Source organism: Drosophila persimilis, unplaced genomic scaffold (genome assembly GCF_003286085.1).
Source record: "Drosophila persimilis strain 14011-0111.01,24,50 unplaced genomic scaffold, DperRS2 tig00001636-arrow-arrow-pilon, whole genome shotgun sequence".
Classification (NCBI taxonomy): Eukaryota; Metazoa; Arthropoda; class Insecta; order Diptera; family Drosophilidae; genus Drosophila; species Drosophila persimilis.
Window position 1 is genome coordinate 2,317 of NW_020825539.1, and position 27,503 is coordinate 29,819.

At 42.3% G+C, this 27,503-nt stretch overlaps 2 non-coding genes and 2 pseudogenes across 2 annotated transcripts; all 4 read left to right on the forward strand.

Annotated features, from left to right (window-relative positions):
• Positions 1–1,000: 1,000 nt before the first annotated feature.
• Positions 1,001–8,509, forward strand: LOC113567078 (annotated as a pseudogene).
• Positions 8,510–10,640: 2,131 nt separating this feature from the next.
• LOC113567083 lies at positions 10,641–12,635 on the forward strand. Its single transcript, XR_003409343.1, has one exon. It is a non-coding gene; the product is annotated as a small subunit ribosomal RNA (ribosomal RNA).
• Positions 12,636–13,231: 596 nt separating this feature from the next.
• Positions 13,232–13,410, forward strand: LOC113567076. Its single transcript, XR_003409340.1, has one exon. It is a non-coding gene; the product is annotated as a 5.8S ribosomal RNA (ribosomal RNA).
• A 415-nt stretch (positions 13,411–13,825) lies between these two features.
• On the forward strand, positions 13,826–20,064 carry LOC113567080 (annotated as a pseudogene).
• Positions 20,065–27,503: the final 7,439 nt, after the last annotated feature.

Below are 27,503 nucleotides of genomic sequence, written 5' to 3' on the forward strand. Positions count from 1 at the left end.
TTACACAAGCTGACCATTACCGAAATATAGGTGTTAATTTTAAACGAAATCCTACCGACTGCGCCAGTTAAATATCCGCAACTCGATTTTAAGTTTTTTAACAAAGACTTTTATTTTACAACTTAAATATCTTTATGTCACAAGATTTAAATGAATTCCCCGACTTGACTTTCGGTCTGCTTGTCTCAAACGGAACTGATCTCTCTGCTGCTGGCTAGTTTCCATGAGCCCTTCTCTTGGAACTCCCGACTCTGGCTTCGGGCGTTGCTTTCCTCGGCTGCATCTTCGTGTCGGTGGCGTACGTGCCTGGATCGATATTTGGGGATGCGTCGGCTTTGATGAAAGGCATCCACTGCTGGCGATCGGTGTTGCATTACATGACGGAGCTAGGAATGTGATACTCCTTGGTTTTATGTCTAGCTTTGATTGGTCCTCACGAGTGGCGTGATTCTAAAGAATCGATTTCTCGAGAGTGGCGTGATTCTAATGTTGCTGAAACAATGTGGTCCATTGTTTATATTATGGGGGGCCCTAGCTTGGAGTATGGGAAGAAACAGTTATTGATTCTTGAGTGGGGTCCTGTTACTTGTGTGGATGGGGTGGATGAATTGTACATAAACATAATGTGTATGGGATGTGGGAATTATGGATATGTCACTATATATATATATTCATAATATTGATATTAAATGGAAACGCATTATCTCTCATTGTTGTATATATTTGTGTGAGAAGAACGAAGAAAAATATATATTTTTTTGTCCTTTTTGAATCAAATAATACTGAGGAATGTCTAGCATAAAAAAATAATTAAAGTTTTTTCATCTAGAATTGCCTCTTATTAATGTTTCGAAAGGAAATTTTGTTGTAAATATAAATATTTAATATTCTTCGTGATATTCGTTATAAAATACGAATATTATAATGATTTCATTATGAGAACGCTCTATATATAATAATATAGTGTAATTATCATTATAAATTTTAATATACGTATATACAACCTCAACTCATATGGGACTACCCCCTGAATTTAAGCATATTAATTAGGGGAGGAAAAGAAACTAACCAGGATTTTCTTAGTAGCGGCGAGCGAAAAGAAATCAGTTCAGCACTAAGTCACTTTGTCTATATGGCAAACGTGAGATGCAGTGTATGGAGCGTCAATATTCTAGTATGAGAAATTAACGATTTAAGTCCTTCTTAAATGAGGCCATTTACCCATAGAGGGTGCCAGGCCCGTATAACGTTAATGATTACTAGATGATGTTTCCAAAGAGTCGTGTTGCTTGATAGTGCAGCACTAAGTGGGTGGTAAACTCCATCTAAAACTAAATATAACCATGAGACCGATAGTAAACAAGTACCGTGAGGGAAAGTTGAAAAGAACTCTGAATAGAGAGTTAAACAGTACGTGAAACTGCTTAGAGGTTAAGCCCGATGAACCTGAATATCCGTTATGGAAAATTCATCATTAAAGTTGTAATATTTTAACAATATTATAATAATAGTGTGCATTTTTTCCATATAAGGACATTGTAATCTATTAGCATATAACAAATTTATCATAAAATATGACTTATAGTTTATTCAAATTATTATGCTTGCATTTTAACATAGAATAAATGTCATTAATTTGATAAAGTGTTGATAAATTAAAATTAATACAGTGCGTTAATTTTTCGAAATTATATAATGGCATAATTATCATTGATTTTTGTGTTTATTATATGCATTTGTATGATTAACAATGCGAAAGATTCAGGATACCTTCGGGACCCGTCTTGAAACACGGACCAAGGAGTCTAACATATGTGCAAGTTATTGGGAGATAAACCTAATAGCGTAATTAACTTGACTAATAATGGGATTAGTTTTTTAACTATTTATAGATAATTAACACAATCCCGGGGCGTTCTATATAGTTATGTATAATAATATTTATATTATTTATGCCTCTAACTGGAACGTACCTTGAGCATATATGCTGTGACCCGAAAGATGGTGAACTATACTTGATCAGGTTGAAGTCAGGGGAAACCCTAATGGAAGACCGAAACAGTTCTGACGTGCAAATCGATTGTCAGAATTGAGTATAGGGGCGAAAGACCAATTGAACCATCTAGTAGCTGGTTCCTTCCGAAGTTTCCCTCAGGATAGCTGGTGCATTTTAATGTTATATAAAATAATCTTATCTGGTAAAGCGAATGATTAGAGGCCTTAGGGTCGAAACGATCTTAACCTATTCTCAAACTTTAAATGGGTAAGAACCTTAACTTTCTTGATATGAAGTTTAAGGTTATGATATAATGTGCCCAGTGGGCCACTTTTGGTAAGCAGAACTGGCGCTGTGGGATGAACCAAACGTAATGTTACGGTGCCCAAATTAACAACTCATGCAGAAACCATGAAAGGCGTTGGTTGCTTAAAACAGCAGGACGGTGATCATGGAAGTCGAAATCCGCTAAGGAGTGTGTAACAACTCACCTGCCGAAGCAACTAGCCCTTAAAATGGATGGCGCTTAAGTTGTATACCTATACATTACCGCTAAAGTAGATGATTTATATTACTTGTGATATAAATTTTGAAACTTTAGTGAGTAGGAAGGTACAATGGTATGCGTAGAAGTGTTTGGCGTAAGCCTTCATGGAGCTGCCATTGGCACAGATCTTGGTGGTAGTAGCAAATAATCGAATGAGACCTTGGAGGACTGAAGTGGAGAAGGGTTTCGTGTGAACAGTGGTTGATCACGAGTTAGTCGGTCCTAAGTTCAAGGCGAAAGCCGAAAATTTTCAAGTAAAAAATCAGTGAGTAATATTGTCAAATCTTTTATGATTTTTAAATACTTGAATAATTTTGAACGAAAGGGAATACGGTTCCAATTCCGTAACCTGTTGAGTATCCGTTTGTTATTAAATATGGGCCTCGTGCTCATCCTGGCAACAGGAACGACCATAAAGAAGCCGTCGAGAGATATCGGAAGAGTTTTCTTTTCTGTTTTATAGCCGTACTACCATGGAAGTCTTTCGCAGAGAGATATGGTAGATGGGCTAGAAGAGCATGACATATACTGTTGTGTCGATATTTTCTCCTCGGACCTTGAAAATTTATGGTGGGGACACGCAAACTTCTCAACAGGCCGTACCAATATCCGCAGCTGGTCTCCAAGGTGAAGAGTCTCTAGTCGATAGAATAATGTAGGTAAGGGAAGTCGGCAAATTAGATCCGTAACTTCGGGATAAGGATTGGCTCTGAAGATTGAGATAGTCGGGCTTGATTGGGAAACAATAACATGGTTTATGTGCTCGTTCTGGGTAAATAGAGTTTCTATCATTTATGGTAGTTACTTGTTCCCCGGATAGTTTAGTTACGTAGCCAATTGTGGAACTTTCTTGCTAAAATTTTTAAGAATACTAATTGGGTTAAACCAGTTAGTTCTTATTAATTATAACGATTATCAATTAACAATCAATTCAGAACTGGCACGGACTTGGGGAATCCGACTGTCTAATTAAAACAAAGCATTGTGATGGCCCTAGCGGGTGTTGACACAATGTGATTTCTGCCCAGTGCTCTGAATGTCAAAGTGAAGAAATTCAAGTAAGCGCGGGTCAACGGCGGGAGTAACTATGACTCTCTTAGGAAGATATGGGTCTGAATAATAGCGTAGAAGGGGAGTCATTCCGTAATTCGTAAATCGTAAAAATCAGATCAAGTTGATTCAAGACCTCCTCGTGGTATCTTCTGGATGCTATTAGACTGAAGTTCTTTTGGTCTAATAGTAACTAACTTGAACAGCGAAACAGTCCTATGGGGTTGCCAGCCCCTTGGACAGTTCAGTTTGATTGGCACTAATATGCAAAATACAACGCCTCGGATAATAAACACTAATTCGTTGACGAACCAAATCCCTACGGTCTCTAGCCTAGGGGCCCAATCTGAACATAGTGCACAGGTTAACCCAAACAGTGGTTACCAATGCACGATATGTGAATCGTCTTTCCGTAGCAAAAGCGGACTAGGCGTTCACATGTCACGTCGGCACAAGGACGAGTTTGATCAACTTCGTCTGCGTACCGACCGTAAGGCACAATGGAGTGAGGAAGAGTTGAGTATGATGGCAAGAAAAGAGATCGAGCTCGCAGCAAATGGAGAAAGATATCTAAATAAGAAGCTAGCGGAAGTATTTACGAACCGTAGCGTCGACGCTATCAAGAAATGTCGACAGAGGGAGAGATATAAGACCAAAATCGAACAGCTAAAGGGTCAAGCTGTTCCTCTCCCAGAAGCATTAGAATCTGAAACCATACAGCGCCGCCCTAGTATACGCGAGCGAGATCTCCTAGTAACGCCACCTAACACTCTCGGAACCACTCCAACCGAACTGTCGAACAGTGAAATCCTGGCAGTACTACAGGGGTACCCACCTGTAGTATGCAATGACCAATGGAGAGTTGAGGTTTTGCAATCCATCGTAGATGGTGCGCAGGCCTCGGGTAAGGAAATTACTCTTCAGCGCTTGTCTACTTACCTTATGGAAGTATTTCCCTCACAGAATGACCGCCCCATTCAAACGAGACCTCCACGGAGACCTCGTAATAGGAGACAAGGTAGGAGACAGCAGTACGCCTTAACACAGCGTAACTGGGACAAGCACAAAGGTCGTTGTATAAAAGCCATTTTGGATGGAACTGAGGGGACAGCAACTATGCCAAGTCAAGGTATCATGGGGTCCTATTGGAGACAAGTCATGACACAAACAAGCCCAACATATAGTGGTACGAACACCACGTTCCGGACGGAACACCCACTTGAAGGGGTTTGGTCCCCGATAACACTAGGGGACCTAAGGGTACACAGAGTGTCATTGACGAAATCTCCAGGACCTGATGGAATTACTCCAAGAACTGTCAGGAGTATTCCGTCAGGAGTTATGCTTCGCATAATGAACCTGATACTTTGGTGCGGAAAGTTGCCTGTCTCCATCCGACAGGCACGAACCATCTTCATTCCGAAGGTGGGGAATGCTTCTCGACCGCAAGACTTTCGTCCAATTACGGTACAATCTGTTATGGTAAGGATTTTAAATGCCATTTTGGCTTCCCGGTTGACCTCATCAGTCGACTGGGATCCGCGTCAGCGAGGTTTCCTTCCAACCGACGGATGTGCCGATAATACGACGATAGTCGACTTAATCTTAAGGGATCACCATAAACGTTGTAAATCACTTTATATCGCAACTTTAGATATAAGCAAAGCATTTGACTCGGTGTCTCATGCAGCAGTTAGCGCCACTCTAACTGCATATGGTGCCCTAAAGAATTCGTTGACTACGTACAAAATTCGTACGAGGTCTGTGGCACAACGCTCAATGGGGACGGATGGAGATCAGAGGAATTCATACCTGCTCGAGGTGTCAGACAGGGTGACCCGCTATCTCCCATAATATTCAACTTGATCATCGATCAGTTGCTTAGGTCCTACCCCAATGAGATTGGTGCCACAATCGGTGATCACACAACAAACGCGGCCGCGTTCGCAGATGATATTGTCTTATTTGCGGAAACTCGTTTAGGCCTTCAAACAATGCTAGACACGACTGTCGATTTTCTATCTTCAGTCGGGCTTACCCTTAACTCGGATAAATGTTTTACAGTTGGAATAAAGGGGCAACCGAAACAGAAGTGTACTGTGGTCATCCCAGAGACCTTCCGTATCGGTTCGCGCTCGTGTCCTGCATTGAAGCGCACAGACGAGTGGAAGTATTTGGGCATAACATTCACTGCACAAGGGAGGACCAGGTACAGTCCAGCCGACGACCTAGGTCCGAAGCTGTTGAGGCTGACAAGGTCCCCCCTAAAACCACAACAGAAATTGTTCGCACTCAGAACAGTTCTTATCCCACAACTTTACCATAAGCTGACCCTAGGTAGTGTGATGATAGGTGTTCTGAGAAAGTGTGACATACTGGTACGTTCGACCGTAAGGAAGTGGTTAGGGCTTCCTCTGGACGTGTCAACTGCATTCTTCCATGCTCCTCATACTTATGGGGGCCTCGGAATCCCTTCAGTTCGTTGGGTAGCGCCAATGCTACGTATGAAAAGATTGAGCAATATTAAGTGGGCCCACCTCGCGCAATCCGAGGCGGCCAGCTCATTTCTTACCGACGAATTGAATAAGGCCCGGGGTAGAACTCTGGCTGGACTGAATGAGTTGACATCGCGTACAGAGATCGAAACGTACTGGGCGAACAGGTTGTATATGTCTGTTGATGGTCGCGGATTACGTGAAGCGGGACTTTTTCGTCCCCAACACGGCTGGGTGTGTCAGCCCACGCGTTTGCTAACAGGTCAAGATTACCGAAACAGTATCAAGCTGCGAATAAATGCCCTACCATCGAGGTCTCGTACCACGAGGGGCAGAAATGAATTGGAACGGCAATGTCGTGCAGGTTGTGATGCTCCCGAAACAACAAACCACATCCTGCAAAATTGTTACCGTACGCATGGGAGGCGGGTAGCAAGACATAACTGTGTAGTCAATAACCTTAAGAGGATTCTTGAGGAGAAGGGCCACACAGTACACGTCGAACCAAGTTTGCAGCTGGAAACCTCGGTAAGTAAACCAGACCTGGTGTGTATCCGTGACAATCACGCTTGCGTGATTGATGCGCAGATTATAACGGATGGACTGTTTCTCGACGATGTGCACCATCGCAAAGTTGAGAAATATAAAAGACCGGAAGTTATATCTGCACTGCGGAGAGAATTCGGAGTGTCGGGCAACGTCGAAGTCCTATCCGCGACGTTAAACTGGCGTGGGATCTGGAGCAATCAATCCGTTAGAAGATTGATAGCAAAGGGTCTCATCTCATCCGGTGACAGCAATGTCATTAGCGCCAGAGTGGTAACAGGCGGACTATATTGCTTCAGACAGTTCATGTATCTCGCAGGTTACACTCGAGATTGGACTTAGCCTATACACTATGTTGGAGAGAAGACGCTTGCTACCTAGGCAAAATGTGAAATTAGGTATAAACATCGTGGTTGTAAAACTTGAGGTGGGTTTTTAGTACGTATGCGTGATTACTTCGTAATCATGAATCGTGCATGCTAGTGGGGTTTGGCCTCCACTAGTATCTTTGAAGATTTTCCTTCCTCAGCGATCAAAAAAAAAAAAAAAAAAAAAAATAGCCAAATGCCTCGTCATCTAATTAGTGACGCGCATGAATGGATTAACGAGATTCCTACTGTCCCTATCTACTATCTAGCGAAACCACAGCCAAGGGAACGGGCTTGGAATAATTAGCGGGGAAAGAAGACCCTTTTGAGCTTGACTCTAATCTGGCAGTGTAAGGAGACATAAGAGGTGTAGCATAAGTGGGAGATATTAGATTTCGGTTTGGTATCGACAATGAAATACCACTACTCTTATTGTTTCCTTACTTACTTGATTAAATGGAACGTGTATCATTTCCTAGCCATTATACGGATATATTTATTATATCTTATGGTATTGGGTTTTGATGCAAGCTTCTTGATCAAAGTATCACGAGTTTGTTATATAATCGCAAACAAATTCTTTAATGAGAAAATGCATTTATGTATTTTCAATTTGAAAATTTGGTATAACTCCAATTACTCAGGTATGATCCAATTCAAGGACATTGCCAGGTAGGGAGTTTGACTGGGGCGGTACATCTCTCAAATAATAACGGAGGTGTCCCAAGGCCAGCTCAGTGCGGACAGAAACCACACATAGAGCAAAAGGGCAAATGCTGACTTGATCTCGGTGTTCAGTACACACAGGGACAGCAAAAGCTCGGCCTATCGATCCTTTTGGTTTAAAGAGTTTTTAACAAGAGGTGTCAGAAAAGTTACCATAGGGATAACTGGCTTGTGGCGGCCAAGCGTTCATAGCGACGTCGCTTTTTGATCCTTCGATGTCGGCTCTTCCTATCATTGTGAAGCAAAATTCACCAAGCGTTGGATTGTTCACCCATGCAAGGGAACGTGAGCTGGGTTTAGACCGTCGTGAGACAGGTTAGTTTTACCCTACTAATGACAAAACGTTGTTGCGACAGCATTCCTGCGTAGTACGAGAGGAACCGCAGGTACGGACCAATGGCACAATACTTGTTCGAGCGAACAGTGGTATGACGCTACGTCCGTTGGATTATGCCTGAACGCCTCTAAGGTCGTATCCGTGCTGGACTGCAATGATAAATAAGGGGCAATTTGCATTGTATGGCTTCTAAACCATTAAAAGTTTATAATTTATTTTATAAACGACAATGGATGTGATGCCAATGTAATTTGTAACATAGTAAATTGGGAGGATCATCGATCACCTGATGCCGCGCTAGTTGCATATAAAAACATTATTTAATACAATGACAAAGCCTAGAATCAATTGTAAACGACTTTTGTAACAGGCAAGGTGTTGTAAGTGGTTGAGCAGCTGCCATACTGCGATCCACTGAAGCTTATCCTTTGCTTGATGATTCGATATATATAAATTTATTCTTTATATATGAAAATTATTTTTATATATTTATATGAATATATACCTATAAATGGTAATATATATATATATATATTAAAAAGAATATATTTTATATAAATATGGATAAATTATTTATCCTATATAAATTACGTTGGCTTGAATATGAATATAATGTTATATTATAAGTTTGTTATACTTAATTACATATGAAATGATACTTATAAAAATTGTATTATGTAAACACACGAAACATAGTGTATATGCATATGTGCAAATGTGAATGTATATATGAAATAATATGAATGCAAAAAGCATGGAGTGATCGTATGTGGAACTTGGAAGTATTTCTAATATTGGAATTTAATGATATGTGATATGAATGCAAGAATTAAATACTTTGGTATATAAAATGTGATAATATTATATGTTATATTATAACATGAGCATGATTTGATTATGAATTAGGTTTTATATGGATATGGATATGGATATGGGAATGTTTCTCATATATAATATAACATTATAGCATAATCATAATGCGATTATAAATATAGAAAATATAAAAATGTATTTAATATAAATAGATATATTACGTGTATATGTGAAATTAAAGCAAAGATACCAGCTGATATGATATCTTTCATGTAAATGAATGATGAATGTAATGAAAAATAATTAATTTAATTTCATATGATATGGGGAACATACTAAGTCGGCAATGTCTGTTTATTTTATATGCGTATATATATTTTTCTTAATATATATGAATAATTTTGAAGTGATAGTATAATATTTTGTATTAAAATACGAAAAGAAACTATTGTTAAGAGGCACTCTCAAGTAAAAATACCCGATTTGCGGAAAGCGTGGCAGAAAACCTATATAGGGAGTGGTAGTCTCGTGCATGGTATATTTCATATGAAAATTTTATAATGAAAAATTATTAATTTATTTCATATGATATGGGGAATATACTTAGCCGGCAATGTCTGTGTGTTTTATATGAATATATATATATTTCTTAGTATATATGAATAATTTTGAAGTGATAGTATTGTATTTTTTATTAAAATACGAAAAGAAACTATTGTTAAGATGCACTCTCAAGTAAAAATACCCGATTTGCGGAAAGCGTGGCATAAAACCTTTATAGGGAGTGGTAGTCTCGTGCATGGTATATTTCATATGAAAATTTTATAATGAAAAATTATTAATTTATTTCATATGATATGGGGAATATACTTAGCCGGCAATGTCTGTGTATTTTATATGAATATATATATATTTCTTAATATATATGAATAATTTTGAAGTGATAGTATTGTATTTTTTATTAAAATACGAAAAGAAACTATTGTTAAGAGGCACTCTAAAGCAAAAATACCCGATTTGCGGAAAGCGTGGCAGAAAACCTATACATGATGGACAGTTGATGTCCATCGGTATTGTATACAATATTTGGTACAGTATTGTATATAATATTATTATATGTTGTCATTATACTCAAAGTAGTGTTTAATAGGAGATATTTGTTTTCAAATTGATCTTAATAAAGATAATATAGTGAAACTAACCAAGATATATACTATTTAGTATATATCATTTCTGTTTCGAATTATTATCGTGAATTTTTGGAAATGGTCTTATATGATTAAATATTGTATGAGTGCCATTTCAACAATGTACCAGCATATATAATCAAAGCGATTTATATGCAAATTCAAATATTGCCAAAATATATAAATTCCATTCCACATGAACTCATGTGTTTGGTTTTATTTAATGTATATCACAAAAAACGCATACGAAATTGGATAAATTTTAAATTTGTTGTTAAAATACATAGTTTAAACACAATTAATATTGGTTTAAGCCTATATACGTGTGATAATATATTAAGTGCAAATAAAAAGATATTTTTGAACGAAAAAAAAATGTATATAATAAAATATATATATTTATATAGAGAAAAATGGCGAATGTGAATGCTATATAAAAATGGCCACAATCGTTTAACAAATTCTCATAAACTGTTGATAAAAAATATTTATTTATTTTTTTTTTTTATTCAAAAGTATTATTGAGTTGTCAAATATTTACATATGTGAGCGTATGCGCACGAAACGAAAACATTATTCTGGTTGATCCTGCCAGTAGTTATATGCTTGTCTCAAAGATTAAGCCATGCATGTCTAAGTACACACGAATTAAAAGTGAAACCGCAAAAGGCTCATTATATCAGTTATGGTTCCTTAGATCGTTAACAGTTACTTGGATAACTGTGGTAATTCTAGAGCTAATACATGCAATTAAAACACGGACCTTATGGGACGTGTGCTTTTATTAGGCTAAAACCAAGCGATCGTAAGATCGTTACATTGGTTGAACTCTAGATAACATGCAGATCGTATGGTCTTGTACCGACGACAGATCTTTCAAATGTCTGCCCTATCAACTTTTGATGGTAGTATCTAGGACTACCATGGTTGCAACGGGTAACGGGGAATCAGGGTTCGATTCCGGAGAGGGAGCCTGAGAAACGGCTACCACATCTAAGGAAGGCAGCAGGCGCGTAAATTACCCACTCCCAGCTCGGGGAGGTAGTGACGAAAAATAACAATACAGGACTCATATCCGAGGCCCTGTAATTGGAATGAGTACACTTTAAATCCTTTAACAAGGACCAATTGGAGGGCAAGTCTGGTGCCAGCAGCCGCGGTAATTCCAGCTCCAATAGCGTATATTAAAGTTGTTGCGGTTAAAACGTTCGTAGTTGAACTTGTGCTTCATACGGGTAGTACAACTTACAATTGTGGTTACTACTATACCTTTATGTATGTAAGCGTATTACCGGTGGAGTTCTTATATATAATTAAGTACTTGTATTTTTTTATATATTCCTCCTATTTAAAAACCTGCATTAGTGCTCTTCATCGAGTGTTATTGTGGGCCGGTACAATTACTTTGAACAAATTAGAGTGCTTAAAGCAGGCTTCAAATGCCTGAATATTCTGTGCATGGGATAATGAAATAAGACCTCTGTTCTGCTTTCATTGGTTTTCAGATCAAGAGGTAATGATTAATAGAAGCAGTTTGGGGGCATTAGTATTACGACGCGAGAGGTGAAATTCTTGGACCGTCGTAAGACTAACTTAAGCGAAAGCATTTGCCAAAGATGTTTTCATTAATCAAGAACGAAAGTTAGAGGTTCGAAGGCGATCAGATACCGCCCTAGTTCTAACCATAAACGATGCCAGCTAGCAATTGGGTGTAGCTACTTTTATGGCTCTCTCAGTCGCTTCCCGGGAAACCAAAGCTTTTGGGCTCCGGGGGAAGTATGGTTGCAAAGCTGAAACTTAAAGGAATTGACGGAAGGGCACCACCAGGAGTGGAGCCTGCGGCTTAATTTGACTCAACACGGGAAAACTTACCAGGTCCGAACATAAGTGTGTAAGACAGATTGATAGCTCTTTCTCGAATCTATGGGTGGTGGTGCATGGCCGTTCTTAGTTCGTGGAGTGATTTGTCTGGTTAATTCCGATAACGAACGAGACTCAAATATATTAAATAGATATCTTCAGGATTATGGTGTTGAAGCTTATATAGCCTTCATTCATGGTGGCAGTAAAATGTTTATTGTGTTTGAATGTGTTTATATAAGTGGAGCCGTACCTGTTGGTTTGTCCCATTATAAGGACACTAGCTTCTTAAATGGACAAATTGCGTCTAGCAATAATGAGATTGAGCAATAACAGGTCTGTGATGCCCTTAGATGTCCTGGGCTGCACGCGCGCTACAATGAAAGTATCAACGTGTATTTCCTAGACCGAGAGGTCCGGGTAAACCGCTAAACCACTTTCATGCTTGGGATTGTGAACTGAAACTGTTCACATGAACTTGGAATTCCCAGTAAGTGTGAGTCATTAACTCGCATTGATTACGTCCCTGCCCTTTGTACACACCGCCCGTCGCTACTACCGATTGAATTATTTAGTGAGGTCTCCGGACGTGATCACTGTGACGCCTTGCGTGTTACGGTTGTTTCGCAAAAGTTGACCGAACTTGATTATTTAGAGGAAGTAAAAGTCGTAACAAGGTTTCCGTAGGTGAACCTGCGGAAGGATCATTATTGTATGTTTCTACCGTTAACAAAAATATTTATATATTGCCAATTTACCAAACAAAATATGTTTTTATAAAATCATAATTGTAAAATAAAATATATTCAGTTGTATATATTATATGTTTATATTAATTATATTGCCAATATACTCATTTAGTAGTAGCTATACATATAACATTGTGTTCTATGTGTGTAGCAATTAATATATAAATACATATTGATGATATTATTACAATAATATTGATTTATAAAATCTGTGTGCATATGTACCATAGTATGCACGCGTTGCGAATATGTATTGTCCATCATAGCTATGGGCATACATTGGTTAATGCAACAGCCTAAAAAGTACAATGTTGTACCTGATTTCAGGTTAATACTTTTATATAAATTGATAATTATCAAACAAGCCAAAATACATATTATATTATTTAACAATATGGTAATATATCGCTTATATAAAACTAAGACATTTCGCAACATTCTTTTAGGATAAAACTAAAATTTATTGAAGGAATTGATATATGCCAGTAAAATGGTGTATTTTTAATTTCTTTCAATAAAGACATATCTGACAAATAAATGAATAAACAAATTTTAATCACTCTAAGCGGTGGATCACTCGGCTCATGGGTCGATGAAGAACGCAGCAAACTGTGCGTCATCGTGTGAACTGCAGGACACATGAACATCGACATTTTGAACGCATATCGCAGTCCATGCTGTTTGGTACTTTAATTAATTTTATAGTGCTGCTTGGACTACATATGGTTGAGGGTTGTAAGACTATGCTAAATAAGTTGTTTAAAAATTTTACGAAATTTTTAAGCATATTGTATATTATTGGATATATATATATATATATATTCATAATATTGATATTAAATGGAAACGCATTATCTCTCATTGTTGTATATATTTGTGTGAGAAGAACGAAGAAAAATATATATTTTTTTGTCCTTTTTGAATCAAATAATACTGAGGAATGTCTAGCATAAAAACATAATTAAAGTTTTTTCATCTAGAATTGCCTCTTATTAATGTTTCGAAAGGAAATTTTGTTGTAAATATAAATATTTAATATTCTTCGTGATATTCGTTATAAAATACGAATATTATAATGATTTCATTATGAGAACGCTCTATATATAATAATATAGTGTAATTATCATTATAAATTTTAATATACGTATATACAACCTCAACTCATATGGGACTACCCCCTGAATTTAAGCATATTAATTAGGGGAGGAAAAGAAACTAACCAGGATTTTCTTAGTAGCGGCGAGCGAAAAGAAATCAGTTCAGCACTAAGTCACTTTGTCTATATGGCAAACGTGAGATGCAGTGTATGGAGCGTCAATATTCTAGTATGAGAAATTAACGATTTAAGTCCTTCTTAAATGAGGCCATTTACCCATAGAGGGTGCCAGGCCCGTATAACGTTAATGATTACTAGATGATGTTTCCAAAGAGTCGTGTTGCTTGATAGTGCAGCACTAAGTGGGTGGTAAACTCCATCTAAAACTAAATATAACCATGAGACCGATAGTAAACAAGTACCGTGAAGGAAAGTTGAAAAGAACTCTGAATAGAGAGTTAAACAGTACGTGAAACTGCTTAGAGGTTAAGCCCGATGAACCTGAATATCCGTTATGGAAAATTCATCATTAAAGTTGTAATATTTTAACAATATTATAATAATAGTGTGCATTTTTTCCATATAAGGACATTGTAATCTATTAGCATATAACAAATTTATCATAAACGAGGGGGAACGTTGTGAGTTGCTGCGGACACCGCAACTCTACAGTTATACCCGATACTAAGTCAGTATGGCTCTCCTCCGGCAGCGCCGCTAATATTAAACGACACGACAAAGAGTGCGTGCGAGAGAGACAGAAAATCAGTCTGAGCGTGACGTCGGGCGCTGCGTAGCCAATGCAAATTGATTTGTTCCTTTTGGCTACAAAAATTATCTGATCTGATCCAGATTCAGCAATCTGATAGATATGGTCGTTATCTATGATTCCCCGTTTTTAGTTTTCTCGAATCTGCAATATTGTGGATGCAACAGATTTTCGTCCTTTGTGTGGGCGGAAGGGGGTGGGGCGAAATTTTGAGATACACGTTTTATAGTGAGATCTAAGAGAAGTGCGGATTCCAAATTTGGTTACTCTAGCGTTAATAGTCTTTGAGATTTGTGAATATCCCCAGATTTGCATCCTTTGCGGGGGCGGAAGGGGGTGTGGCGAAATTTTGAAACAAACTCGTCTCGGTCTGATATATTAGGAGTGTGGATACCAAATTTGGTTGCTCTAGCTTTTATAGTCTCTGAGATCTAGGCGCTAATGTTTTACTCTAAGCAAAGCCGCCTATGCTACCTGTGTGTTAGAGAGAGACAGGGCGAGAAAAAATGAAATTGTTTTCTTGATGCTGGCTATAATAGTAATACGATCCAATTCAGATTCTGCAGTCTAAAAGATATGGTCATTCTCTACGATTCTGCGTTTTTTGTTTTCTCGTATCTTTAAAATTGTGGATGCCACAGATTTTCGCCCTTTGTGGGGGCGGAAGTGGGCGGGGCAAAGTTTTGAAATATTTTTGTAGCAGTGACATATCACAGAAGTCTGGATCCAAAACATCGTTGCTCTAGCTCTTATAGTCTTTGAGCATTAGGCGCTGAAGGGGACGGACAGACGGACAGACGGACGGACGGACAGACGGACAGACGGACAGACGGACAGACAGACATGGCTCAATCGACTCGGCTATTGATGCTGATCAAGAATATATATACTTTATGGGGTCGGAAACGATTCCTTCTGGACGTTACACACATCCACTTTTACCACAAATCTAATATACCCCAATACTCATTTTGAGTATCGGGTATAAATATGACTTATAGTTTATTCAAATTATTATGCTTGCATTTTAACATAGAATAAATGTCATTAATTTGATAAAGTGTTGATAAATTAAAATTAATACAGTGCGTTAATTTTTCGAAATTATATAATGGCATAATTATCATTGATTTTTGTGTTTATTATATGCATTTGTATGATTAACAATGCGAAAGATTCAGGATACCTTCGGGACCCGTCTTGAAACACGGACCAAGGAGTCTAACATATGTGCAAGTTATTGGGAGATAAACCTAATAGCGTAATTAACTTGACTAATAATGGGATTAGTTTTTTAACTATTTATAGATAATTAACACAATCCCGGGGCGTTCTATATAGTTATGTATAATAATATTTATATTATTTATGCCTCTAACTGGAACGTACCTTGAGCATATATGCTGTGACCCGAAAGATGGTGAACTATACTTGATCAGGTTGAAGTCAGGGGAAACCCTGATGGAAGACCGAAACAGTTCTGACGTGCAAATCGATTGTCAGAATTGAGTATAGGGGCGAAAGACCAATCGAACCATCTAGTAGCTGGTTCCTTCCGAAGTTTCCCTCAGGATAGCTGGTGCATTTTAATGTTATATAAAATAATCTTATCTGGTAAAGCGAATGATTAGAGGCCTTAGGGTCGAAACGATCTTAACCTATTCTCAAACTTTAAATGGGTAAGAACCTTAACTTTCTTGATATGAAGTTTAAGGTTATGATATAATGTGCCCAGTGGGCCACTTTTGGTAAGCAGAACTGGCGCTGTGGGATGAACCAAACGTAATGTTACGGTGCCCAAATTAACAACTCATGCAGAAACCATGAAAGGCGTTGGTTGCTTAAAACAGCAGGACGGTGATCATGGAAGTCGAAATCCGCTAAGGAGTGTGTAACAACTCACCTGCCGAAGCAACTAGCCCTTAAAATGGATGGCGCTTAAGTTGTATACCTATACATTACCGCTAAAGTAGATGATTTATATTACTTGTGATATAAATTTTGAAACTTTAGTGAGTAGGAAGGTACAATGGTATGCGTAGAAGTGTTTGGCGTAAGCCTTCATGGAGCTGCCATTGGCACAGATCTTGGTGGTAGTAGCAAATAATCGAATGAGACCTTGGAGGACTGAAGTGGAGAAGGGTTTCGTGTGAACAGTGGTTGATCACGAGTTAGTCGGTCCTAAGTTCAAGGCGAAAGCCGAAAATTTTCAAGTAAAAAATCAGTGAGTAATATTGTCAAATCTTTTATGATTTTTAAATACTTGAATAATTTTGAACGAAAGGGAATACGGTTCCAATTCCGTAACCTGTTGAGTATCCGTTTGTTATTAAATATGGGCCTCGTGCTCATCCTGGCAACAGGAACGACCATAAAGAAGCCGTCGAGAGATATCGGAAGAGTTTTCTTTTCTGTTTTATAGCCGTACTACCATGGAAGTCTTTCGCAGAGAGATATGGTAGATGGGCTAGAAGAGCATGACATATACTGTTGTGTCGATATTTTCTCCTCGGACCTTGAAAATTTATGGTGGGGACACGCAAACTTCTCAACAGGCCGTACCAATATCCGCAGCTGGTCTCCAAGGTGAAGAGTCTCTAGTCGATAGAATAATGTAGGTAAGGGAAGTCGGCAAATTAGATCCGTAACTTCGGGATAAGGATTGGCTCTGAAGATTGAGATAGTCGGGCTTGATTGGGAAACAATAACATGGTTTATGTGCTCGTTCTGGGTAAATAGAGTTTCTATCATTTATGGTAGTTACTTGTTCCCCGGATAGTTTAGTTACGTAGCCAATTGTGGAACTTTCTTGCTAAAATTTTTAAGAATACTAATTGGGTTAAACCAGTTAGTTCTTATTAATTATAACGATTATCAATTAACAATCAATTCAGAACTGGCACGGACTTGGGGAATCCGACTGTCTAATTAAAACAAAGCATTGTGATGGCCCTAGCGGGTGTTGACACAATGTGATTTCTGCCCAGTGCTCTGAATGTCAAAGTGAAGAAATTCAAGTAAGCGCGGGTCAACGGCGGGAGTAACTATGACTCTCTTAAGGGGGACCTAGGGGACCTAAGGGTACACAGAGTGTCATTGACGAAATCTCCAGGACCTGATGGGATTACTCCAAGAACTGTCAGGAGTATTCCGTCAGGAGTTATGCTTCGCATAATGAACCTGATACTTTGGTGCGGAAAGTTGCCTGTCTCCATCCGACAGGCACGAACCATCTTCATTCCGAAGGTGGGGAATGCTTCTCGACCGCAAGACTTTCGTCCAATTACGGTACAATCTGTTATGGTAAGGATTTTAAATGCCATTTTGGCTTCCCGGTTGACCTCATCAGTCGACTGGGATCCGCGTCAGCGAGGTTTCCTTCCAACCGACGGATGTGCCGATAATACGACGATAGTCGACTTAATCTTAAGGGATCACCATAAACGTTGTAAATCACTTTATATCGCAACTTTAGATATAAGCAAAGCATTTGACTCGGTGTCTCATGCAGCAGTTAGCGCCACTCTAACTGCATATGGTGCCCCTAAAGAGTTCGTTGACTACGTACAAAATTCGTACGAGGTCTGTGGCACAACGCTCAATGGGGACGGATGGAGATCAGAGGAATTCATACCTGCTCGAGGTGTCAGACAGGGTGACCCGCTATCTCCCATAATATTCAACTTGATCATCGATCAGTTGCTTAGGTCCTACCCCAATGAGATTGGTGCCACAATCGGTGATCACACAACAAACGCGGCCGCGTTCGCAGATGATATTGTCTTATTTGCGGAAACTCGTTTAGGCCTTCAAACAATGCTAGACACGACTGTCGATTTTCTATCTTCAGTCGGGCTTACCCTTAACTCGGATAAATGTTTTACAGTTGGAATAAAGGGGCAACCGAAACAGAAGTGTACTGTGGTCATCCCAGAGACCTTCCGTATCGGTTCGCGCTCGTGTCCTGCATTGAAGCGCACAGACGAGTGGAAGTATTTAGGCATAACATTCACTGCACAAGGGAGGACCAGGTACAGTCCAGCCGACGACCTAGGTCCGAAGCTGTTGAGGCTGACAAGGTCCCCCCTAAAACCACAACAGAAATTGTTCGCACTCAGAACAGTTCTTATCCCACAACTTTACCATAAGCTGACCCTAGGTAGTGTGATGATAGGTGTTCTGAGGAAGTGTGACATACTGGTACGTTCGACCGTAAGGAAGTGGTTAGGGCTTCCTCTGGACGTGTCAACAGCATTCTTCCATGCTCCTCATATTTATGGGGGCCTCGGAATCCCTTCAGTTCGTTGGGTAGCGCCAATGCTACGTATGAAAAGATTGAGCAATATTAAGTGGGCCCACCTCGCGCAATCCGAGGCGGCCAGCTCATTTCTTACCGACGAATTGAATAAGGCCCGGGGTAGAACTCTGGCTGGACTGAATGAGTTGACATCGCGTTCGGAGATCGAAACGTATTGGGCGAACAGGTTGTATATGTCTGTTGATGGTCGCGGCTTACGTGAAGCGGGACTTTTTCGTCCCCAACACGGCTGGGTGTGTCAGCCCACGCGTTTGCTAACAGGTCAAGATTACCGAAACGGTATCAAGCTGCGAATAAATGCCCTACCATCGAGGTCTCGTACCACGAGGGGCAGAAATGAATTGGAACGGCAATGTCGTGCAGGTTGTGATGCTCCCGAAACAACAAACCACATCCTGCAGAATTGTTACCGTACGCATGGGAGGCGGGTAGCAAGACATAACTGTGTAGTCAATAACCTTAAGAGGATTCTTGAGGAGAAGGGCCACACAGTACACGTCGAACCAAGTTTGCAGCTGGAAACCTCGGTAAGTAAACCAGACCTGGTGTGTATCCGTGACAATCACGCTTGCGTGATTGATGCGCAGATTATAACGGATGGACTGTTTCTCGACGATGTACACCATCGCAAAGTTGAGAAATATAAAAGACCGGAAGTTATATCTGCACTGCGGAGAGAATTCGGAGTGTCGGGCAACGTCGAAGTCCTATCCGCGACGTTAAACTGGCGTGGGATCTGGAGCAATCAATCCGTTAGAAGATTGATAGCAAAGGGTCTCATCTCATCCGGTGACAGCAATGTCATTAGCGCCAGAGTGGTAACAGGCGGACTATATTGCTTCAGACAGTTCATGTATCTCGCAGGTTACACTCGAGATTGGACTTAGCCTATACACTATGTTGGAGAGAAGACGCTTGCTACCTAGGCATAATGTGAAATTAGGTATAAACATCGTGGTTGTAAAACTTGAGGTGGGTTTTTAGTACGTATGCGTGATTACTTCGCAATCATGAATCGTGCATGCTAGTGGGGTTTGGCCTCCACTAGTATCTTTGAAGATTTTCCTTCCTCAGCGATCAAAAAAAAAAAAAAAAAAAATAGCCAAATGCCTCGTCATCTAATTAGTGACGCGCATGAATGGATTAACGAGATTCCTACTGTCCCTATCTACTCAGTTGCTTTTTGACTGCCATTCGAAGCAGACGTGTTTTTCAAGCGGTCCGCTATACCGTCGTTCGAATAAAGTAAAAAGTGATTTTTCCAAGTGGAAAATACATCAAAATTGCCGCGAGATCACGCGCTGTTCGTGAGTGAAATCGGGTGTTAATTTGGTGAAAGAACAAAGCAGATATTTGCAAATTAATATTTGCAAAATAAACGCTAAAACAACCACGTGCGGAACCCTAGTTCGTAAACAAGTGCGAATAGTTCGACAACAAGTCGGAATAGTTCGACAGCACGTTCGAGTTCGAAGCTTTGGTTCGAAGCTTTGGCTCGAGTTCGAAGCGTTCGGTTCGTGTCTCCGCTGAGACGTTGGTTCGAGTCTCCACTAAGTGCCGGTTAGTTGAGTCACGCCAATAGAGGTAGCCACAACCCGCCGGGCTATGGAAATAGAGACGGAGGCCGACGCCAGCGACACTAGCGTGGCTAGTGTAGGGGCGAGCTCGTCGTCGAGCGTTCCCGCCCGCAGGCGGGGTCGGCCGAAGTCCTCAGCCGCCAAACAGGGAGCCAAAAAGATCGGGCTTGGGATTGGGCTAGCTGGAGAGCGGCCGATCCCAGCCGAGAGATCGCCGCCAACGTCGCTCCCCTTTGAGCAGGCTCCATCCACCTCTGCCGCTGCCGCTGCCACCACCGCTGCCAGTACTTCTGCCGCCGCTGCCGCCACCGCTGCCGCCACCGCTGCCGCCACCGCTGCCACCACCGCTGCCACCACCGCTGCCACATGCCCGGCAACTGACATTGTCGCGGCAGGCTACTCGGCCATCATCGCAGAAATGTCTGCGATAAGGATGGCGGTGAGCAAGGCTGTACTTAAGGGGCTGATGCCGCCCGAGGCCTCAATGGAAATCCTCGTCGCGACCAACCGGTACGACGAGTTGGTCATGGCCCTGGCTGGGGAAAAGGTGCGCCTGGAGGAGAGGGCAAGGATGCCGCCTCCACCGAGACCCGCTGCTGCTGCCCACTCGGGCACCACTGCCGTCACAACCGCTGCGTATGCGACAGCCTTCCCAGGCCTGCCCGCACCGAGCGCCGTCGCTGCACCGATCCCAAAGCCTAGGGATACCTGGTCTGCTCTAATAAAGAGCAAAAACCCGGAGGAGACCAGCAAGGAGCTTGTGGAGCGTGTTAAGAAGACCGTGGTGCCGACTCTTGGAGTCCGCGTCCACGAGGTTCGCGAGCTGAAGAGCGGAGGAGCGATTATTCGCACCCCTTCAGTGAGCGAACTGAGGAAGGTAGTGGCCAGCAGCAAATTCACCGAAGCGGGATTGGAGGTCAAGAAGAGGCCGGAGACCAAGCCTCAGGTCGTGGTGTACGACGTGGACACGTCCATAACACCGGAAGAGTTCATGGAGGAGCTCTTCACAAAGAACCTGGAGGAGACCATGACTGCCGCGGAGTTCAAAAAGTCGGTTCACCTGGGCAGTAAACCCTGGTCGGTCACCGACGGCGCCACGATCAACGTGACGCTAGAGGTCGACGCAAAGGCACATGGAGGCGTTGCGCGAATGCGTATACATCAAGTGGTTTAGATGCCGCTGCCGCTCCTTGGTCAGAACATACGCCTGCCACAGATGTGCAGGCTTCGACCACAAGGTGTCGCAATGTCGCCTAAAGGAGAACGTGTGCCACCGGTGTGGACAGAACGGCCACAACGTTGCACGGTGTCCCAACCCCGTGGACTGCCGCAACTGCCGCTTCAAGGGGTACCCTGCAGCACATTCCATGCTGTCAGCGGCGTGCCCGATCTACGGAGCGGTACTGGCGAGGGTGCAAGCTAGACATTAATGTTTAGCTTCATCCAAGCTAATTGTGGCCGTGGCCGAGCGGCTGTGATGGAACTCGGAGCCATCATGCGCAGCTCTGGCCGTCAGTTCGCACTGGTCCAGGAGCCGTACGTCGATGGAGCAGGGCGGATTACCGGCCTTCCTTCTGGAATGCGAGTTTTCCAGGACCGCCGAGGAAAAGCTGCTATCATCGTCGACGAACCGGACGCCATCTGCATGCCAATGGAGACCCTTACCACGGATTTTGGAGTATGCGTCAGAGTTACGGGAAGATTCGGCTCAATCTTCCTATGCTCCGTGTACTGCCAATTCGACACCGACTTGGCGCCGTACCTCAGGTACTTAGATGCGGTGCTGCTGCTGGGCAGCCGCACTCCTGTCATCTTTGGGCTCGACGCGAACGCAGTATCCCCAGCGTGGTTTAGCAAGCTCTCCGAACACAATCGGGGGCAAGCTAACTATGCACGGGGTGAGCTGCTGTCTGAGTGGATAACCGAGATGAGAGCCGGCGTGCTCAATGAAGCCAGTCGGGTGTTTACATTCGATAACCGCTAGAGGCCAAAGCGATATCGATGTGACAATCGTCAACCAAGCTGCGACTATGTGGGCCACATACGATTGGGAAGTGAAGGAATGGGACACCAGCGATCACAACATGATCCATGTTGTGGTGACGACTGACCCGAACGACACAGTTGAGCCCATTGCTCCTGTGCCGTCATGGAAGCTTTCCAATGCGCGCTGGCGATTGTTCGAGGAGGAAGTGGTAAGGGAGATTGCCGAATTACCGGAAGACATCGCCGAATCGCCGTTGGACAACCAAGTGTCTGCACTGCGCTCTGTAGTGCACAGTGTGTGCGACAGAGTGCTGGGACGCAGCACACCGAGAGCCGCGAGAAAAGTAGTTTGGTGGACTGCCGAACTACACTCCAAACGCCGAGAGGTCAGGAGACTGAGGCGAAGGCTCCAGGACGCTCGTCGGCATGAGACCGACGCAGCAGAGGAACTTGTGCTCGCGTTGAGGATCTCCTCAGCGCAGTACAAGAAGCTCATCCTGAGATCGAAGGAAGACAACTGGCGACGCTTCGTGGGAGAGAACAGAGATGATCCATGGGGGCACGTCTACAGGATTTGCCGAGGCCGCAAAAAGAGCACGGAGATTGGATGCCTTCGAACGGATGGTAGGCTGGTCGCAACATGGCGCGACTGTGCGGGTGTGCTCCTTCGCAACTTCTTTCCTGTTGCGGAGACGAATGCACACATTGCCATCCCGATCGAGGCTCCACCGGCCCTCGAAGCTTTCGAGGTTGATGCATGCGTCGCCAGGTTGAAGAGCAGACGCTCTCCCGGCATGGACGGCATCACAGGTGCCATTTGCAAGGCATTGTGGCGTGCCATCCCTCAGCACATGACAGCGATGTATTCCCGCTGCCTGGAGACAGGGTATTTCCCAACGGAATGGAAGCATCCCAGGGTGGTTCCACTCCTGAAGGGACCCGATAAGGACCGGACCGATCCTACCTCATATCGGGGTATCTGTCTGTTGCCAGTGCTGGGCAAAGTGCTTGAGGGCATCATGGTGAATCGTCTGAAGGACACCATTCCGGATGGCTGCAGATGGCAATTTGGCTTTCGCCAAGGACGTTGTGTGGAGGATGCTTGGAAACACGTCGTGAGTACTGTTTCGGCCAGCCGGTCGAAATACGTGCTCGGAGTCTTCGTGGATTTCAAGGGAGCCTTCGACAACGTTGAGTGGAATGCTGCACTACGCCGCCTCCTTGAGCTGGGATGCCGAGAAGCAAGCTTGTGGCGAAGTTTCTTCTCCGGCCGGAGTGCGAGCATCGTCAGTAGGCATGGAGTAGCCACTGTTCCGGTGACAAGAGGTTGCCCGCAGGGGTCCATAAGTGGTCCATTTATATGGAACATCTTAATGGACGTGTTGCTCCAGCGCTTAGAGCCCCTTGGTGCGCTCAGCGCGTATGCTGACGACTTGCTCCTCCTCATCGAAGGGAATGCCCGATCAGAGCTCGAACAAAAAGGAGGTGAGTTAATGTCCATCGTAGGCGCTTGGGGAGTTGAAGTCGGCGTTGCCGTTTCAACTAGCAAGACGGCGATCATGCTGCTCAAAGGCATACTTAGACGGCCGCCAATGGTACGGTTTGCTGGAGCAAGCCTGCCATATAAGTGCAAGTATCGGTACCTAGGCATCACGGTCGGCGAGCGGTTGAGTTTTCTCCCGCACATCACGGGCTTGCGTGATAAGCTGACCGGAGTCGTAGGGGCATTGTCGCGCGTACTGCGGGTCGACTGGGGACTCAGTCCCCGCGCAAAGCGGACAATATATGCCGGACTCATGGTGCCCTGTGCACTATTTGGTGCCTCGGTTTGGTCTGTCGTGACGACGACGCAAGTGGTTGCCAGGAGGCATCTGCTTGCGTGCCAAAGGATCGTCCTGATTGGATGCCTACCGGTATGCCGAACAGTGTCCACCATGGCGCTGCAAGTACTAGCTGGAGCCCCCCCGTTTGATCTGGTTGCCAGACGCCTGGCAATCAGCTTCAAACTAAAGCGTGACTACCCGCTGGAGGAGAGCGATTGGCTGTACGGCGAAGATTTGGCAAATCTTAGCTGGAAGCAGAAGATGGCGCGACTAGACGAAGACCTGTTGTGCGAGTGGCAACGCAGATGGGATGATGGTGACTCCCCAGGACGGGTGACGCACCGCTTCATCCCGAACGCAGGCTTCGTCTACAGCGAACGAAGGTTTGGCTTCACGCTGCGCGCTGGGTTCCTGCTGACGGGCCACGGATCGCTCAATGCATTTCTGCATGGAAGAAGCCTTAGCGACACGCCAGCATGTCTATGCGGCGCAGAACGCGAGGATTGGCAGCACTTCCTATGTGCTTGTCCCCTCTATACAGACTTGCGAGACCTCGATGGACTTGGAGTGCAGTACACGGATGGCGACTGGACCTTCTCCGATGTGACGGCTTCTCAGGAGAGAATGCGGACTCTCGAAAGGTTCGCCGGACTGGCGTTCTCCAGGCGACAACAGCTGCTGAATGCGCAAGCGGCGCACGGGCTGGGTGGATTCCCTATCCAGGCCGGTCGGGGCTAAAAGGGAGGATCGAGCTGAGTCCTTAAGATCGGTACCACGGGTTGTGCAGTTCCAAGGCTGCACATTGAGGTCGGCCCCCTAGTGGGAGTATCGTGGTGGCTGTGGTTGATACCCAAACGTTACGCGGGGAGAGCCGCTAGGCTCCTCGTGGAGTTGCGCTCTCAACCGGGTGCCGAGACCCATAGATCGGAAGACGTGTTAGATACACCTCGCCCCTCACCAAGGGGGATTGTATGCCCGACCAGGATACTTTCAATTGGTACCAGAAGAGTCGCTATGTACATAGCTATAGCTTCTTTTTAGGGGCGCTAACTGGCGCATTGTACCAGGTTCCTGCGTATGTAGCGGTGGTGCGTGATGGCGTGATATATGTAAATATATCGCACTAATCGAGGCTAAGCTGCAAATAAACATTAGACGCCGTGGTTGAAATCCCTCCCTGAGGAACCGCCACGTAAAATAAAGCTGAGAGATCAGATTCATTCTGTCCCTATCTACTATCTAGCGAAACCACAGCCAAGGGAACGGGCTTGGAATAATTAGCGGGGAAAGAAGACCCTTTTGAGCTTGACTCTAATCTGGCAGTGTAAGGAGACATAAGAGGTGTAGCATAAGTGGGAGATATTAGATTTCGGTTTGGTATCGACAATGAAATACCACTACTCTTATTGTTTCCTTACTTACTTGATTAAATGGAACGTGTATCATTTCCTAGCCATTATACGGATATATTTATTATATCTTATGGTATTGGGTTTTGATGCAAGCTTCTTGATCAAAGTATCACGAGTTTGTTATATAATCGCAAACAAATTCTTTAATGAGAAAATGCATTTATGTATTTTCAATTTGAAAATTTGGTATAACTCCAATTACTCAGGTATGATCCAATTCAAGGACATTGCCAGGTAGGGAGTTTGACTGGGGCGGTACATCTCTCAAATAATAACGGAGGTGTCCCAAGGCCAGCTCAGTGCGGACAGAAACCACACATAGAGCAAAAGGGCAAATGCTGACTTGATCTCGGTGTTCAGTACACACAGGGACAGCAAAAGCTCGGCCTATCGATCCTTTTGGTTTAAAGAGTTTTTAACAAGAGGTGTCAGAAAAGTTACCATAGGGATAACTGGCTTGTGGCGGCCAAGCGTTCATAGCGACGTCGCTTTTTGATCCTTCGATGTCGGCTCTTCCTATCATTGTGAAGCAAAATTCACCAAGCGTTGGATTGTTCACCCATGCAAGGGAACGTGAGCTGGGTTTAGACCGTCGTGAGACAGGTTAGTTTTACCCTACTAATGACAAAACGTTGTTGCGACAGCATTCCTGCGTAGTACGAGAGGAACCGCAGGTACGGACCAATGGCACAATACTTGTTCGAGCGAACAGTGGTATGACGCTACGTCCGTTGGATTATGCCTGAACGCCTCTAAGGTCGTATCCGTGCTGGACTGCAATGATAAATAAGGGGCAATTTGCATTGTATGGCTTCTAAACCATTAAAAGTTTATAATTTATTTTATAAACGACAATGGATGTGATGCCAATGTAATTTGTAACATAGTAAATTGGGAGGATCATCGATCACCTGATGCCGCGCTAGTTGCATATAAAAACATTATTTAATACAATGACAAAGCCTAGAATCAATTGTAAACGACTTTTGTAACAGGCAAGGTGTTGTAAGTGGTTGAGCAGCTGCCATACTGCGATCCACTGAAGCTTATCCTTTGCTTGATGATTCGATATATATAAATTTATTCTTTATATATGAAAATTATTTTTATATATTTATATGAATATATACCTATAAATGGTAATATATATATATATATATATTAAAAAGAATATATTTTATATAAATATGGATAAATTATTTATCCTATATAAATTACGTTGGCTTGAATATGAATATAATGTTATATTATAAGTTTGTTATACTTAATTACATATGAAATGATACTTATAAAAATTGTATTATGTAAACACACGAAACATAGTGTATATGCATATGTGCAAATGTGAATGTATATATGAAATAATATGAATGCAAAAAGCATGGAGTGATCGTATGTGGAACTTGGAAGTATTTCTAATATTGGAATTTAATGATATGTGATATGAATGCAAGAATTAAATACTTTGGTATATAAAATGTGATAATATTATATGTTATATTATAACATGAGCATGATTTGATTATGAATTAGGTTTTATATGGATATGGATATGGATATGGGAATGTTTCTCATATATAATATAACATTATAGCATAATCATAATGCGATTATAAATATAGAAAATATAAAAATGTATTTAATATAAATAGATATATTACGTGTATATGTGAAATTAAAGCAAAGATACCAGCTGATATGATATCTTTCATGTAAATGAATGATGAATGTAATGAAAAATAATTAATTTAATTTCATATGATATGGGGAACATACTAAGTCGGCAATGTCTGTTTATTTTATATGCGTATATATATTTTTCTTAATATATATGAATAATTTTGAAGT